Genomic DNA, 18,623 nt, shown 5'->3' with positions numbered 1-18,623 from the left:
CTAATCAAGATGACATTTATTTGTTATCGTGCTGATTTTTCCTACTTTGGATCATCGAATTAGATTTGGATATGTGATGTGCGTTCGTGAATTATTTTTTCACTTTGATTGATTCTTATTTGTGGTTTGTTAGTAATCTTTTAGTATATTTATCCCCTTTTATGATTTATTTGTCGATGCAATCATATCTATTCATATCTATCTTTTCTTCGAGTTTTTGTTAGGTTTTTAACTTTTCCTTATATGATCGTGTGTGATCTTAAGTGACTAGTTTTATGTTAATGGTTATATGAAATTTTCTAATTATATAGTTAATTTACGTTTAAAGTCATAAACAATCATTATAACTTTGAATATTTCATATTTCTAATAAAATTAGCGGCATACTTAACTCCGACTAATTTCATAAAATTGGAAACATTCCAATTCCTTACGATTGTAAGTGTAGCTCAAACGGATTCTTTATCTTAGTAATTAAAGGAAATGTTGTTGTTCTTACAGGTCACAAGTTCGAGTATCAACAACTGTAACAATGTGATTAAACGTTCATTACGTTCATTGTCAAATGGTTAAGAGTATCTAGAACAAATACTACTTTAATAAAAAATATATTCAAATTTTCATATCATATGGAATTGGACAATGATTGGATTCTTTAATGTTCTTTATCAATTAATATATTATTTACTATAATTAATTATATTGTAGTAAGGCAAGTTTAATGTTATAATTAATCTATTAAGAAACTTTAGTGGTAAAAGATAATATTATTCTTTTTATAAATTTTAAGTTCGAACAATTATGTTTATAAAATATGGGTGCGTTATCGATAAATAAAAAAATTATTAATAAATAATATTTTATAATCATTTCACCTAAGACAGTAACATTTTATTTGCTGTCATAAAAAATAAATATAAATTTGTTAGAAAAATATTACATAAAATTGTTATGATAAATTTTTAGTATTAATATTTATGTGAAAAAATACTATGGGAAGATAAATATCTTGGAATAAATCATGTCAAAAGTTCTTGTGTCATTCATTTTATGTTCTTCTATACTTTTTAGTATCGATGATGGTGCTAATTTTAATATTAATAATGTACTAATTTTGACTAGTCACTAATCACTATTTTTCTCTTTCTCTCCTTCCTTATTGTTCGAGTAATGTTCTTTTAATTACTCTTTCGTTTTTGTATAAAAACAATGATAATTTTAGTTGTAATACGTTCTTAGACTACTCTTATAACACATCTTTTATTTTATTTTTGAGGGTGAGATTTGATTCGACTCTTTAGATACAAATGACTTTTATTTGGTTATTTTGATGATTTATTCATGTCTCGCAACTCTTGAAGATAGATCACTTGTTATAATGTTAATTTATTAACGAACAATCATTATTATATATAATTTTTTTTAATATTTGATTATATTTTACCGCTAAGAATAATATATATTTGTAACTATAATTTGTTATTAAGGAAAACAAGAAGAAATCCTAAGGAGGAAGGGTACGTCGCCAGGGAACCTAAGAAAAATTACTAAAGGCCTCTGCATAAAGAACACCAAGAAGGCATAAAACGCAAAAAGCACGACATCCGCAACATGGGAGCACAGCCGGATTGAATTGAATTGAAGCCGAACTTGAGTACTATAGGGATAGCAAACGGGTACAGTTCCGTGATTCCGCACCGTACTCGTTTCAATTGGAGCGAGAATGGGTATAACTTTAGTGGGTAGTGAACAGGTGTAGATTTAGAAAGTGGTATCCGTCGCGGGTAGTGGGCGAGTGATGGGTTTGAGACCTTACCCGCCCCACATCCGCCCGCCCCCGTATCTGCCCGCCCCCGCATCTGCCCGCCCCACATCCTCCCGCTCACTAAATACCCATTAAATTTTGGACGATTATAAATTGAGAAAATAACCTCAGTGACCAAAAATGCCTTATAATATACGATTTTAACCAACTTTTTTTGGATTTGCCAAAATGACCAACTAAATCGCAATGTGATCGATAATTCGCAACGCGATCTCCGGTATCGCAAATCAGTTTCCAGATTCGCAACGCGATTCTGACTATCGCATTGCGATTTCCCAAATTCGCGTTGCGAATTTCCTAAATCGCAATGCGAATACGTAAATCGCAATGCGATTACGTAAATCGCAATGCGATTACGTAAATCGCAATGCGAATTAGGAAAATCGCATTGCGATTTACGTAATCGCAACGAGATTCTGACTATCGCAATACTGAATTTCAAATTCGTAACTCGATTTCTGAATTCGTAACAGGTTTTAATTTCGCAACACAAATGTTTTGGGTATATAACTACGCAGAAGCAGCAACTCATAACCTAAATCCCTAAATCGCAACTCATTCCATCTCCATGTATCACTCTCTCTGGCGACATCCGTTCCTATATCCAACGACATCCTTCCCCATCCGGCAACATGTTTTAGTTTCGCAGCTCGTTTGTTTAGTAAATTAATTTACAATAATGAAATCATCTAATGTTGATCATGTTTGGATATATTTGTGTTTTGGAGGGTCATGGGAGAATGTTCATGGTGTTTTACAATATATGTCTTTACCCATGAATCTTCAAAAACTGTCATTAAAAAAGTTAACTTATGAAACTCCAATGTTCGTGTTGCAAATAAATTGAATTTAGAGCCCCTAAGTGGATTTAGGCTATCTTATCAGAGAAATGGTAAATTTTATTTGTTAACCGAAAATGAAGATGTTGAACGATTCATCGCTTACATTAGTGTTTCAAGTGATGATGTTACATTGTATGTTGTTGAACATAGAAGTAGTGAAGTTGGGTCAGTAGCGGGTAATAATCAACTAAGTTTTTCAACCCCAGTTTATGGTGCTCAAAATTTAATGGTTCCACCACAATTTCACCAAGCAAATATTGTTTCACCACATATCCAATACACAATCTCAAACCCCACAACCTTTCCCTAATCCAAATCCCAATCAACTTTCAGCACCAAATTTCGGTTTTCGTATTGACCAGTTCGATGATGGAGCAACAAAAAAATTTGTGAGTACTAGTCAGTATTCGAAATTTGATCTTGGTCAATACCCGGACTTTGATCTTGGTCAATACTTGGATTTTGATGATTTTTCAGAAGAAGAAACAGACCCTGCGTGTAATGATTTTGATATTGGTCAATACCCAAATTTTGATGATGAAACAGCCGTTGTCGAGGGATGTTGTTGATGATGGGGGAAGTTACGACTGTAAATGAACATGTTGCATCCATTTTGTAATTCATATGAAGAAGAAGAAGAAGAAGAAGTCCCAAAGTCCCCGAAGAAAATGCCACGGGGATAACTGGAATATGCCAGAATTACTTCAGATACCGGAAGAAGAGTTGGTAAAGATAGCAGTTGATTGTTACACAAAATTATTCGTATCAATAAAGATGATTGTTTTGATACAAAGGAAGACTTGAAGATGCTTTGTATACGAAATGTGTGGATGGCTATCAACTAAAAGTTAATCAAGAAGATCGTTTCGAAACAAGGTGTATGATTGACAAACTATATGTGGCGTATGATTGCAAGAGGATAAAAGATTGCGAATATTTCAAGTTAGGACTTTATTGATAAACATACATGTTCAAGAACCCAAGTTTTTCCTCACCATAGACAGGCAAACAAAAGGTGTTGGGTGGTTTTCTAGCTGAGTAATATTTTTGAATGGTAGGGTATATCGGGGACATGAAATTATGACTCATATCTCATATTCTCAAGCTTGGAGAGCCAAATGTTATGCCTTGGAATTGTTGAGGGGGTCGCCAGAAGCATCGTTTGCCCAACTATCGGCTTATTGTCACAATTTAAATCTGAAAAATCCTGGGTCGGTAACTCATATCAAAACAGATAGAGATGAACGCTTTGAGTTGCTGTTTATCACCATTGGTGCTGCGGTTAGTAAATCAATATAATTTTGTTGACTCATTTTTGTTAGTTACATGCATTTCATATTTAAATGATTATATTTGTGTATATGATTTTGTAGATTCGTTCGTTTATTATTGCATGCGCCCAGTTATTATAGTTGACGGAGCACATTTAAAAGGTCGATACCTTGGAGTAAACTTATTAGCAGTAGCCATGAATGCTAACAATGGGATACTGCCAATAGCTTATGGGGTTGGCAAATCTAAAACCTCTGATTCATGGACATGGTTTATGGGGCATCTTAGGGATTGCATAGGTCCTATTAGCAATCTGACAATCATATCCGATAGGGCAAACTCAATTGAAAACGCTGTTAGAAGGTGTTTCCCAGATGCTTTTCATGGACTTTGTGGTGTTCATTTGTATAGAAATCTAAAATCAAGGTCTGCTGGTATAAAAAATCACAAATGAACATACTGGAAGGCTGTAAAAGCTTATTGGGAAGTGGATTTTAATAAGCATATAAAATGTTTAAGACGTGTTTTGCCTCAGTGTGCTCAAACACTAGAAGATGTCAGGTTTGAAAGATGGTCAAGAGTACATCAACTTGGAGCAAGATATGGTTTCATGACGTCTAATAGTGCAGAATCAATCAACGCTCTAAGTCGTCATTCCCGGAAATTACCCATTACTATGTTAATGGAGTTTTTTCGAGCCTCTATTCAACAGTGGTACTACAAGAAAAGAAACCATGCATGTATTATTTCTTTAAATTCGTAACTTATCATATATTTTACTAAGTATTATTTATTTAAATTTACAGGAACATTGGAACATCGTGTTACACCATGGACAGAAAAAAAGATAACGAAACATGTTGTGAAGTCAACGTCATGGAGAGTTGAACCATGTTCAAACACTTTGTTTGAAGTACTGGATAATAACTTAAATGGGCTTGTCGATCTAAATGCAAAGACGTGTAGTTGTATGAAATGACAAACATCTGGTTATCCGTGTGGCCATGTTATAAAAGTTTCTCTTCATCTAAACCAAGATGATTCAAACTCATACGCTATGGATTGCTACACTACAGAAGTATATCGACAGACTTATGGCGAGATTGTCTACTCTATTCCACATCCTTCTAAGTGGGACATACCAGATGACTTAAAAACAGTTTTGCCACCAGCCATGGACAGAAGGCTACCTGGCCAACCAAAAAGTCACGATCGTATACCGTCTAAGGGTGAAGAGAAGAAGAGATCGACATGTAGTCGGTGCAAGGAAAGTGGTCATACAAGGTTACATGGATCATCAGTGCCATCACAACATCTTTTCCTCTACCAAAATATGGATCCTCATCAAAATCCAAAGCTCATATGGTGTCAAGCAAAAGGCAATCAAAATCGCAATCATCTTTAAAATCCCAATCACAACCGGCTTCACCTTTTGGGACTGTTAACTTAGGTGATTTTTAAATGCAAACGTTGTATTATGTGGATTTTATGTGTGAACTTTTAACATTTTCAGTTAGGCATGTATTAGTAACTTGAGTTTGAAAATTGCTATGATCTGTTTAGTTGTTATCACTTATTAGGCATTCATTTGACTATCGCAACACGGAAATGACGTTCATAATCATCTTAATGTCTATCGCAACGCGGAAATGACTATCGCAATGCGAAATGAAAATCGCAACGAGAGAATCGCAATGCGAAATGAAAATCGCAACGAGGGAATCGCAAAGCGAAATGAAAATCACAACGCGAAATTAGTTTCGCGTTGCGATTTTAGTTTCGCGTTGCGATTTTGTCGTTGCGAATTTCATTTCGCGTTGCGATTTTCATTTCACATTGCGATAGTCATTTTTTCCTTCAACATAATGCAGATTGAAATCAACAAAATCAACCATTACATTTCAATCAATTAAACAAGCACAAATAAGTATTATGTTCACATCAATTAAACAAATCAACTTTTACAAATCATCTTTTACAAATCAATTAAACAATCAAAAAATAAGCAATAATTCTTATTTATTTCCTCATCTACTATTGAATCAACTTTTGCAGCCATACATCATTTTCACGCAGCTCACTTCTGAGATTAACCTGCAGAAACCAAACATTTGATCAAACAACACTTTCTACACATCTAAAACCTACAAACAGCAAATTATTGAATTCTAGGTACTTAACCAAACATTTTCAAACCAAAATCCTATAAACTTACCAATTGTTTATGGACATTTTTATAACGCGGATGCAGGTAGGCAGCGTCTCGTATATATCGATCTAGCCATATAATGCCAAAACCACAAGCCTACTGCAGCTCTATCTCTATCGGTGGGAGGTAGATATTTTATACTTCCTGTGATCAAACGCTCCAACGCCAAGCATACGAGAGGACCACAATCCCCTCTGGGTCCATTTGTTTGTTGTGGTGCGGTCTTGTCTCTGCTAACTGTAATATTGAGCTTCTTTGGCTTCTTGTTTCCAGAACGAGTCCAATAATTTATCGCATCCAAGAATTTAGCCAAATGAGAGCTTCATCCCTTAATAATATCTCTTAAATCAGCCAATGATATGTAATTTATCATGCTGTCATATACTATTGCCTTAAGGGATGGGAGCCGACGAGAAGCCAATGTTTACGTTCCAAAATAGGGATAAACACCTGCAATCATAAGTAATAATTCATTCATTTGCGCACTTATTTATGAATACCTTAACTCAATCTAAAATAAAATAAACCTTATCGACCTCCCACCATGCAGGATAAAGTTTAGCTTGTTCATTGCCCAACGCAAATGATTCATCTCGTTGATTCTTCAAGTGAACGGCGTTAAAAGACGTCGACATAATTGTATATCGTGTATTTCTTTTATTTTCCTTAAGTTTCTTAATTATTAGAAGACGTGACACCCACGCATCGATATGCTATTTTACAAAAAAAGACATATATTAGTAACTTACATAAATTTAAAAAAAATAATCAAATTGAAATATAAGAAAAATATAAGACTTACCCCTCCATCGAAATAGCCATTGTCTTCGACCCCTAATAATACGCCCCACCAAAACCGATCAAGCAACAAATAGATATCATTGTTGAGCTTGCATATGTCAGTGAAACACCCCTGGCTCCGCTCATGTAGATAAAAATCAACTGCGGTCTTAGCCCAAAGGGTGTTATCCAGAATTGTGTCCGGTAGTTGTCTTCTCTCCACTTCAGATACTGGAATGGTACTGGCCGGTAACTCATACGAGAGCCAACTATCATCCATCATGTCTGGCACGTCAGAGGGTTTCTTAAGAATCTTACATATGACGCCATGTGAATCAGGCTCTTGAATGGTGGGAGGGACCTCTTCAACGATGACAGTGGCCTCTTGAACAGTGAGAGGGGACTCTCGAGGAATGATAGGGGCCTCTTCAACGATAGGAGTGGACTCTTAAGGGATGATAGGCGAGTCGGGCTTCTTCTTGCGGTGTTTTCGCACTATTGGGGTGTACGGAGACTTAATAGCACGTGCACGCCGTCTGATGCGTGAACTCTGTCGTGCAAGAAAAACCCGACGTAAAGCATCCACCTTATTGAGCCGCTAAATAATTAAATACAAAAATCAGTAAATAAACAGACATGATATTTAAACAGTGAAAACAAAGACAAATATGTTTCAAACTTGCATTGAATTCACCCAAGTCATTATTCTATCATAGTTCACAAAATGCATCAGATAACAAAGACAAATATGTTTCAAACTTGCAACACTGTCAACTTAGTATTTGTCTTTGTCTATTAGTTGAAGTAATGCAATTCATTCAAGTTTCAATTTGCAGAAGAAGAATAGTTTCTGGAACTTAAAATCGCAACGTGAAAAATGACTATCGCAACGCGAAACGAAAATCGCAACGAGAGAATCGCAACGCGAAATGAAAATCGCAACGAGAGAATCGCAATGCGAAATGAAAATCGCAACGCGATTATAGTTTCGCGTTGCGATTTTTGGTTTCGCGTTGCGATTTTCATTCTCTCGTTGTGATTTTCATTTCAACGAAAAGACAAAACAGTGTTGCTAAAATATAGTTTCAAGAATAAACTATTTCTTCTTCTTCTGCAAATTGAAACTTGAATGGATTGCATTACTTCAACCAAAAGACAAAACAAAGACAAATACTAACTTCAGAGTATTAAAGAATACACAGTTTAGCAGAATTGGCAGCAAACGAACAAATTTACTTTCAACCAAAAGACAAAACAAAGACAAATACTAACTTCACAGTGTTAAAGAATACACAGTTTAGCAGAATTGACAGCAACCGAACAAATTTACTTTCAACCAAAAGACAAAACAAAGACAAATACTAACTTCACAGTGTTAAAGAATACACAATTTAGCAGAATTGGCAGCAACCGAATAAATTTACTTCAACCAAAAGACAACAAAAGATAAATACTAACTTCACAGTGTTAATAAACAGTTTAGCAGTATTGGCATCAACCGAATAAATTTACTAAGCAATCTAAGTGAAATGGTTAATCTAAGTGAAATTACGAGTAAATTTATCATCAAGTTAAATATGGAAAATCTTAAACTTACCTCATTGCGTAGAGTATGAACCTCATTCTGCAACGATACTACCATCTCACGTAGAGCGGCAACCTCACCACGTAAAGTAGACACCTCCACACGCTATGCACCATCGTTATCGTGTAGAGTACCGATCTCCTCACGCAAGGCATTGACCTCATCACATAACTCCCTTGACTCATCCCGTAGAGGTGGAGGTGGAGAACAGGGAGATAGAAGTCGTGGCATCTTTGTCGGTCGCCTATCATGAGGTGATGGTGGAGAAGAGTCTCGATGATGTGACGGGATAGGTGATGGCTCTCGTTGTAGAGGTGTATAGTCGGGTCGATCAGGTGATGGCTCTAGGTGAGGTGATGGCTCTCGAAGTTGAGGAAGTGGAGGCTGCTCATCATTCGTGCCATCAAGAAAATGCTGACTAGCTTGCCACCAATCAGTGGCAAGCTCAGCCTCCGTGGGTGTCAGTCTCATTAATGGAGTGTTGGCCTCCTAAAAATATAAAAACTCAAACAAAGTTAAACGTCTACTATTAATAACTTGTTTATATATGATAGTATTTGTGTTAACTTACATTATTTATTGCCGCATATGGTATTAAGTCTTCCCAATCCAACAGACGTTTCCTCTTCCAGGAAATAGCCCTAGGAATATCATTTGAAGTTTTTAATGCATATGTCTGCATGCTGGGGAAACCCTCGAATATCCAAATCTACAAACAATATAATAACAAACATTAGTAATTGTTAAATAATTAATTATAATTTTGAAAACATTATATAGAAATTCTTACCTTAAAGGCCCAAACAAAGCCTGACAAAGTGTATTTCGACCCATCGCCACGCAAACTTTTGCGGTCATCAAAGGCAGACGACAACTTAGTCCATGTAGCTTTCCATATATACGAACCCCACGGAAATAGATTCCATGCATTTAGGTCATCTACCAATAATATTAGCTCCTGAGGAATAGGTTGTCTGGCCTCTCTGCCTAAAAAGCTGGCATACAAAAGTACTAGAAGGCATACTCGAACAACATCGACGTCATTCATCCGAGTAAAACCATCTTTCTTATTAAACAATTTCTTCAGGTCGTCGACGTGTAAGTTCGGCTTTTTTATTGACTCATCAGGAAAAACCCTGGATAACCTTGATGGGCGAGTGATATGACGAGTGTACCGGCCTATATCATCGTGTCCTAATCATAGACCAGTGATTAAGCAGAACTCCTTCCGCCCAAAACAAGTATACGCCGGTGGAAAATGAAACCATATCTCTTCCTCACCACGTTGTATACTGTCGGGTAGATCGCTAGTCATGGTCTGAAGCCACAAATGGGTCAAATTAGCATCTCCACCCGGATGTTGTACTCTCAGCCATGGCCCGAAACAGGTTTCCTCAAACAATTTTCTTTGTGCAGGTGAAAGCTTCAAAGAAATTGTAGTGGCTAGGCTAACTTTATTCCTTAATGTCAATGAAGCCGAAATTTTTTTTTACAAAAACATAAACATACCAAGTTAGATATACCAAAAACTACACTGTGAAGATATACCAAAAACAATAAACATATATAGTAGTTTATTCTTGAAACTAAAATTTGCAACACTGTTTTATCTTTTGGTTGAAATGAAAATCGCAACGAGAGAATGAAAATCGCAACGCTGAAATGACTATCGCAACGAGAGAATCGCAACGCGAAATGAAAATCGCAATGCGATTTTGGTTTCGCGTTGCGATTATATCGTTGCGATTTTCATTTAGCGTTGCGATTGTCATTTTCGTGTTGCGATTTTCATTTTCATGTTGCGATTTTAAGTTTAGAAACTATTCTTCTTTTGCATTACTTCAACCAAAAGACAAAACAAAGACAAATACTAACTTCACAGGGTTAAAGACTAAACAATTTAGCATTATTGGCAGCAATCGAATGAATTTAATAAGAAATCTAAGTGAAATAGTTAATCAATTATTGAAATTACCAGTAAACTTATCATCAATTCCAATATGAAAAACCTAAAATAATGCAAAATTTTCAAAATAAAAAAAATTAAAAAAAACTAACCCTCGGAGGTTGATTTTCCATTTCTGAATGATTGTGAGGGATTTCTGACCGTGAATGGTTGTGAGGGATTTCGCTGGAGATGGGGACGGAAATCTTCGGAGATGGGGACGGATTTCGCCGTAGAGAGTGAGAGATGGAGATGGGACTGAGTTGTGATTTTAGGTTTTAGGTTATGAGTTGCGATTACGGGATATACTGTGGACGGTTCAGTTTCCGATATATTAATATATTCGTTTTTGGAATTTGAAAAAAAAATACGCGTTAATACGAATGGCTCTATGTAAATCGCATTGCGATAGTCAGATTCGCATTGCGATTTACGTATTTGCATTGCGATTTTCTTAATTCGCATTGCGATTTACGTAATTGTATTGCGATTTTCCTAATTCGCATTGCGATTTACGTAATCGCATTGCGATTTACGTATTCGCATTGCGAATTAGGAAAATCGCAACGCGAATTTGGGAAATCGCAATGCGATAGTCAGAATCGCGTTGCGAATTTAGAAACTGATTTGCGATACCAGAGATCGCGTTACGAATTATCGATCGCATTGCGATTTAGTTGGTCATTTTGGCAAATCCAAAAAAAGTTGGTTAAAATCGTATATTATAAGGCATTTTTGGTCACTTATGTTATTTTCTCTTATAAATTTAGGTATAATTTTAGAGACTAATTTATAAATCTTAATATTGTATAAGATATATGATGTCAGGCGGGTCTAGCCGGGGTACGTCTCCAGTTAGGTAGTGGGTGTGAGTAGAGATGCACATAGCCGGATTTAAATCCGATCCGGTTTTTTCACCAAGCCAAAAAACCGGTTTATAAAAAAACCGGTTCGGATTATAACCGGTTTGGAGGGCCGGATGATGTAACCGGTTTCGGTTTGAAAAAATCCGATTTTTTAAAAAAATCGGTTTTTAATCCAGTAAAAAATCCGGTCATCAAAATTTTTAAACCCCAGACCGGATTTTTTTCCAGATAAAAAACCCGTTTTTTATCCGATTTTTTTCAAACCGGTTTTTAATCCGGTAAAAAATCCGGTCGTCTAATTTTTTCCCAAACCGGTTATACTATCCGGTTTTAAAATATCCGATCCTGTTTAAAAAAACCGATTTTTCCTAAATCCGATTTCGGATATTTTTTTACGTAAAATCAGATATTCAGATTTTTTGTGCACCTCTAGGTGTGATGATAGATTTAAAAAAGTACCCAAGTGGGCGGGTGTGGACTTTAAAAATCTTACCCATCATTGGTGGTGGACAGATGGTGAATTTAAAAATATTATGTGAGTATGGGGATAGATGAGAATATGGGGATAGATGAGGGGTATCCGCACCTGACCCGCCCGTTTAGCATCCCTAATCGTACATATCATTGGTGAACAAAGGTTGATTTCAATACAAGAAACATCTCTCCAGTATAAAAACTGAGGATGATTACATTCGTACAATATTACCATGCTACAACTTCACATTGATTTTTTTTTCTCTTTCTTTTGGTACATATCATAAATGTTAACTGCAAACTTATCATTTTGCTTTCTTCTTCCGATGGTTCTATGAGTAATATATTCTTCCACACGATGAATAACTTCTGTACCAAAGCCGACTCTTTTAATACGTAAAAAGAAACAAGGTGACAAAAATATAATTTAAGGTAAAATGATACTCAGCTATCAACAGCATTTGCCACAGAGGGTGATACCATCTGCTGAGCCTGAGACAGCGACTGTTGTGCTTCAGCCTCAGCTTGCTTTTGCTGTTCAACAAACCTGCTCAACCACTGAAGCAGTTGAGCAGCCTTCCGCTTGCCCCTCTCCGTCCCATTTTGTGCCAAGTCCACCAAATGACCCATCACTCCTAGTCCCTCTACTTCTGCTAGATGTTGGTCTTCAGCACAAAGATGCACCAAAATTGCAGCCGCATTCTCTTTGTTCCTTGGGGATCCATTTCCAATAAAATCTACCAACACATGCGTAACCTTGGCTGTTCCGATGGCAGACTTCCCTTCAGGATGGCTAGCAAGTATTGCAAGTATGGCCAATGCCTCGTCCACCATTCCACTTCCAGGTTCTGTCAGTAAACGCATTAGCGTAGGTGTAACTCCAGCTCTAATGTTTTTGCTTGTTCCCCTGGTAAATGCACAAGTTGAAGAGTGCTGTAGCTGCATCCTTTTTGCCCCTTCGTGTGCCTTCACTTAGCAGTGTCACTAGCGGAGGGATTGCTCCCGAGGCACCAATTGCCACCTTATTTTCATCCACAATCGAAAGGCTGAAGAGGGTGGCTGCTGCATTCTCTCTAGCTTCCATGCTCCCCTTCTTAAGCACCTGGACTATACCAGGAACCGCTCCAGAGAATACGATTCTTCCTCTGTTAACTCCACAAATGGAAAGGTTAAGAAGTGCTGTTACCGCATGTTCTTGGGTGCGTGAGTCAGGTGTTGAAAGGAGGCACACAAGGAGAGGTATAGCCCCAGCTTCAGCAATGGCCACACGGTTATCTGCATTGCGTTTAGCAAGAAGACGGATTTCACCTGCAGCCATTCTTTGGTCTTCAGGATTGCTGGAAGTGAGCTTACGGAGGAGAATTTCAATTGTATCTCGTTCAGCTGGTGAGAATGCAGATTTGGTTTTACTAGGTCGGGAACTACTGGGTCTTTTGGGTGGTTCGATGCCATTTGCCTCACACCATTGATCTATTAGACTACGCAATGCATAATTGGGAGTAAGGGAAGTGTTACTAAGAGTCTGTTGTGTCTTCGGACATGTTCCATGCCCTTGCTCCAGCCATTTCTCCATGCAAGATCGTTCATAAGTCTACAGAAGAGAGAAATGAAACCTGTTAAAATATAGTATGAAGATAAACATAAACAAGACTTCAGCCTTTGGAAACATGAGTAGCTTTTCATAAAATGTATAATAAAATGCAAGGTTGTTATTAACATCTTTCATTTAGCACCCAATTTGTGTGCCAACCTCAAGTGTAGCTACTCCAAGCAAACTTAAAAAGAGAATCACTTTATGACTAGGACCATTTTAGAACGAACTTTTGGCCAAATAGAATAACTACATAACAACATAATACAATAAAACGAGGTCAATAATCAAGCAAAATTGAACATTCAAAGCAATCTGACTATAGGAGGGGCAGGTGGTTTTCAAGACTGAAGTGTTAATTTAAACCAAAAGAAATCTAAAACAAATATACCTGCCCTGTTGAAACAATGACAGGATCTTTCATCAGCTCAAGGGATATTGGACAACGGAAATCATCTGGTATAACTGGGGTCTTGTGATTTCGATCAGCAATCGTTTGCCCACTGCCGCTACTAGGAGGAAGATTCTTCTCTCTTGCAGGAGCATCCAAGTTGGGATTTTCTGTCTGTACGAAATCCTTGATTTTCTTTAGTAAATTTGACATTTTCTCAAATATGGCACCGGGATCTCCACCACTCATATAAACCATCTCATGTAGAGCTAGTGATTCTTGAGTGAGTTCAGCTATTCCCACTAATTGTAACTTCTCAGCCAATCTCCTTAGTATATCTGGATCTGCCGTTGCATCATTGCTCTTGTTGTACAGTGACAACAAATCATCATAGAGCTCAACATCAGGTGCATCAACCCTTCCTTTAGCTCTTCTGAACTGAGCTAGAACAAGCTCAACCTGAACAGGAAAATATTATACTGTGATTGCTTGATGGGACTATATTCCATGTTGAAGGTGACTGTGATTCAAATAATCATCTTTGGGTAACACAAAAAGGGGCTAATACAATATAGCAAGAGAAGAAAGGTAACATGTAATTCTTCCAAGCATATATCTAGTGATAGATCTCTACCTGTTCCTTAACTTCATCTAATATGTCAAGATTCTCATATGAAATTCTACTCAAAGCCTGTTCCAACAGAGTTGTCACTTCATGGAATTTGTGCATAATCTGCTCCCTTTCTAGAACCTGCAAGAAGAACAAAAACAGTTCATCAGTCAGCAGCAAAGAATCCATGCCATAAATCATGCACATCCATGGCAACTGAATAAAGTATAATCACTCTAGAAAGTGCTCGAATAAATATCATCAAGCCAAGGAACTTGGGAACTATTCCTAGAGGATACTACTAACCACCTCATCCCCTTCCCTTCATTTCTAACCTCAACTCCTCTGCTCTAGTTTTTACAACCAAAAAGAACCTCCAATCAAAGAGCAGAAACATAACAACCACAACTCTATCTGCTACGAACGCAGAAAAAAATATCCATATTTAGAATGGAAGAGTCAAATCTCGTCCAGTTTTTAAACGATCACCTTAAGTTTCAAAGGCTTCCCATTACAGTTAGGATGATGACACCAGTTATTTTCAAAATCTTATGTGAAAGAAGAGTAACTGATGCAGAATTGAGCTTGTAAAACATAACAAGAGACAAGGAACGAAAATTACAAAAGAAATTCTCATAATAGGTACTTCAAGGTGCAAAAGAATATAATGATATGTTTTTTTTCTAGTATTAAATATTAATTAATCAAAGAAATAAAAGGATCGCATCTATTTCTTTTTTTAATTAAAAGAAAATGCAACACTGAAAACCATACGAAAGTTTCGGATTCTATTCACCTTCCACTAGATTGAACTGAATTTTAGTATAACATTTAATATTTATCGGCTAATTTCAGATAACGTTATAGCAAGAAATATCCTGACGTGTCCACGCACTTAACAAGCTAAGTTCCCCCCACTTTCTCAGCAGCCAAACAATTCCAAAATTGAAAGAGAAAAAACATCGTAAAACAAAATACGCACCATGTAAATCTTGCTGCCTTCACTGCCGAATCTGAGCAACTCCTTAGCCGAAGCCAGAGCTTCTTTCAACGATACCAAAGCCTTGACCGTTTCTTCAGGGATTTGCTCTGTGCTTTCTCTAATCTCCTCGAACATTGAAGTCAGCATCTTCAGCCTCCTAGCGAGATTGCAATACTCCTTTTTCACGGCGCAACTATAGTCGTCGATTGAAGCTATTTGGTTCACAGCATCGATCAAGCTCTGCACCAGCGCTCCTTTCTCTTCTTCCATTTCGAAAGCAGGTCTCCTTAAAAGTGAAAGGGAGCTTTGATTTCAGTGGAGGTTGAGCACAAGTTCCCGAAAGCTAAAACGATAGAAGAAATCGTCTCCATTAGAGAGGAGTATAATTGCAGAAAGACTGGTTAGACCTGTTCTTCCTCAAAATTCGAGCCGTTCTACCAAGATGTAGTTGATGACTAAAGATATTATAACAAAAGTCAATGTCCGTGTCCCTTTGGGTGGGCTCTCATTTGATAAGTGGGTCCCTTCAAGGAGGGAAACATAAATTCGATCAGGATTTATTAACGAATCACTGCCGTCCAATTTAGATCCCCTCATCTTGTTTATCTTGCCAGAGATTTTACTGTAAAACATTTTTTCTTTTATTTATAATTTAATATATCATTCTGAACTTGAATTTTACCATTTTCATGGCGACGTATGTGTTTTTATCCAATACGGTATTTTGAGTGCGACGGATATTATATATTTCGTACATAAATTTGATAGTTTTTTTAAAGCGAATCCTTATTTATTTAGTATTTAAATTTAATTAACTAATACTATGACGTCCTTTTTATCTATTTTGGAAGTCTACGTTTAAAATTAAATAAAAATTTAGATTCAAAATTCGACTACACGTAGAAAGATTAAAATACTCCCAACGTGCTTAAAAAATTGACACCTTCAATATATATATATATATATATATATATATTAAATTATTTGTATACAAATTTTATTTTATATATATATATAAATTATAAATAGTAAAAAATTATTAAGTTATTTGTGTAAAAATCTAAAAAATTATAAATATATAATTATAAATTTAATTTCTTAATGGTTAACCGTTTATCAAAACTTGAACTGTAATCTTAACATTAACAATCATTTTTAGCGGTTCAGTTAACTGAAACTGTTTAATATTAACGATTCAATTAATTAACCTATTAAATGTAACGGTTATACCAATTAACTTTTCCAGATTTTTTTGAACACCCTTAATGATTGTATGGTATTTGATAGAGATGACAACTGGTCGGGTTTTTGGTCAACCTGACCCAATCTAAAAAATTTATATCGCCAACCCAACCAGAACCGAAAAATATATACTCTCTATCGACTCCGACCCGACCCGATGTAAAATAAGGAATTAATTAAAAAAGTAATAAAAATTTTAAGGAAATAACATTATTATCCACGGGTATGGTTGAAGTTTTTTCACCCTCCACCAGAATCTGACCCAAATGACCTCACCTCTTAAAAAATTCGATCAGACCCTACCTGATTTAAAAAAAAAATCCAACCCCATTATTGCCATCTTTAAAAAATCAAATACTACACTTTAAAAAAATAGGCTGGGTAGGGTCAGAACTCGTCAGATTCGGGTTAAATTTTCATCTTTAGTATTTGAGCATTTATTGTCAAATGATTAAAGGATTTTAGAATAGATACTACCACTTGTAAGCACCCACTTTAGATTAATTAAAAAACACCATTATTGCACGTACCAAATTACCTCAATGATTAGATGAATCATTATTATTTGTAGAGGTCACAAGTTCGAACACCAACAGTTGCAGTAAGGTTATTAAGCATTCATTATCAAATGGTTAAGAGTATTTAAAACAAATACTACTTTATTATCACTTTAGCTTAATAAAAAACTATTATTGATGTATCTTTGTGGAGGGACGAGTGTGGTATTGTTGAGCTAAAATACATTCACTAAATTGCGCTCTGGTAAGAATGTTAATAACGAGGGATCGTGATTGTAATTTTACGAATTGAGGTCAATTACAATAATAGTAGGTTGCTATTCCGCTTAGGTTGCTATTCCTCTATGGTCGCACTATTCTAACTTTCTTATAATAAAAATTAACCTCTTTTTTTTAAAGAATTTTTTTAAAAAAGAATTATTTCTTTAAAAAAAATTACGATCGTGATACTTATAGTAACTACAATTTATTTGTTATATCTACAATTACAATAAACATAATATAACTAAGGGTAAAGTATAATAATGATCACTGAACTTTTCTAAAGCTTTCATTTAGGTCCCCCAACTTTTAAAACTTGCAATGCAGTCCTCTAACATTTAGTCCATTTGCAATATGGTCCCTGACGTAACCGGCCGTTTGACGTCATTACACTGCCGTTAGTACGTTTGCAATATGGTCACTGAACTTTTCAGGCGCTTGCATTTAGGCCCCCCAACTTTTAAAACTTGCAACACATTTCTCAATTTTATTCTAAAACCCAAATTCATTTTCAATCTCAAATTTCCTTTTTCGCTTCTCTCTTCTCATTTCCAGCGTAACTTTTCAGTCGGAGATGCATGGGAAATTCTAATATAACTTTGAATTATGTGGATGTGTTGACTTGAATAAGGGTCCATTGAGAGAAAACCCGACCAAGGGACTATCGGGACCATCAACGATTCAAGGTGTAATATTAGATACAGATCATCTCAGGTGAAACATAGATGTTCAATGAAATGCTTGTGAGAAAAAATGGGGTTAGAAATGCAGAGTTGACAAATACTACTAAGATGAACTAAGTATCATTGTTGAAAGTCACCAACAAAGCTGGAATTATTTTATATAAATGGCATATAGTAATTTCTTCGTTTAATCTTTGTGGTTAAATATTTTCCAACAGATGATCAAATATAATGAAATCTCAAACAGCACATTCACCTCCCAGTCTATTTCGCTCACATGCACTCTCGTTTGGTTTTTGTTCTTCAATTTTCCGCCATGTAAAATTGTAAACACAAGCAGTGCTCTGTCTTTCAGCTTTTTATTTACAAAAAAAATGGAGGAAGAATTGTTGGAATACAACACCGATTGCGTTTATTTCTTAACCTCTCTCCTCATTTGCAAGAAGGTATTTATTTTCTCTTTTGGGCTATCCAGAAGTAAGCTTTTCCTCTTTCGCACTTTCTCATTTTCAACTCGCATTGTGTATTTTTTGTTGAAATTTTTATG

At 36.0% G+C, this 18,623-nt stretch overlaps 1 pseudogene; it reads right to left on the bottom strand.

Moving 5' to 3' along the window:
- Positions 1–11,954: 11,954 nt before the first annotated feature.
- LOC120119091 lies at positions 11,955–15,784 on the bottom strand (annotated as a pseudogene).
- Positions 15,785–18,623: the final 2,839 nt, after the last annotated feature.

Source organism: Hibiscus syriacus, unplaced genomic scaffold, assembly GCF_006381635.1.
Source record: "Hibiscus syriacus cultivar Baekdansim isolate YM2019G1 unplaced genomic scaffold, ASM638163v2 tig00000991_pilon, whole genome shotgun sequence".
In the NCBI taxonomy this organism is placed as follows: domain Eukaryota; kingdom Viridiplantae; phylum Streptophyta; class Magnoliopsida; order Malvales; family Malvaceae; genus Hibiscus; species Hibiscus syriacus.
Note: the sequence above shows the minus strand (reverse complement) of the source record. Positions and strands in the feature narration are given on the sequence as shown.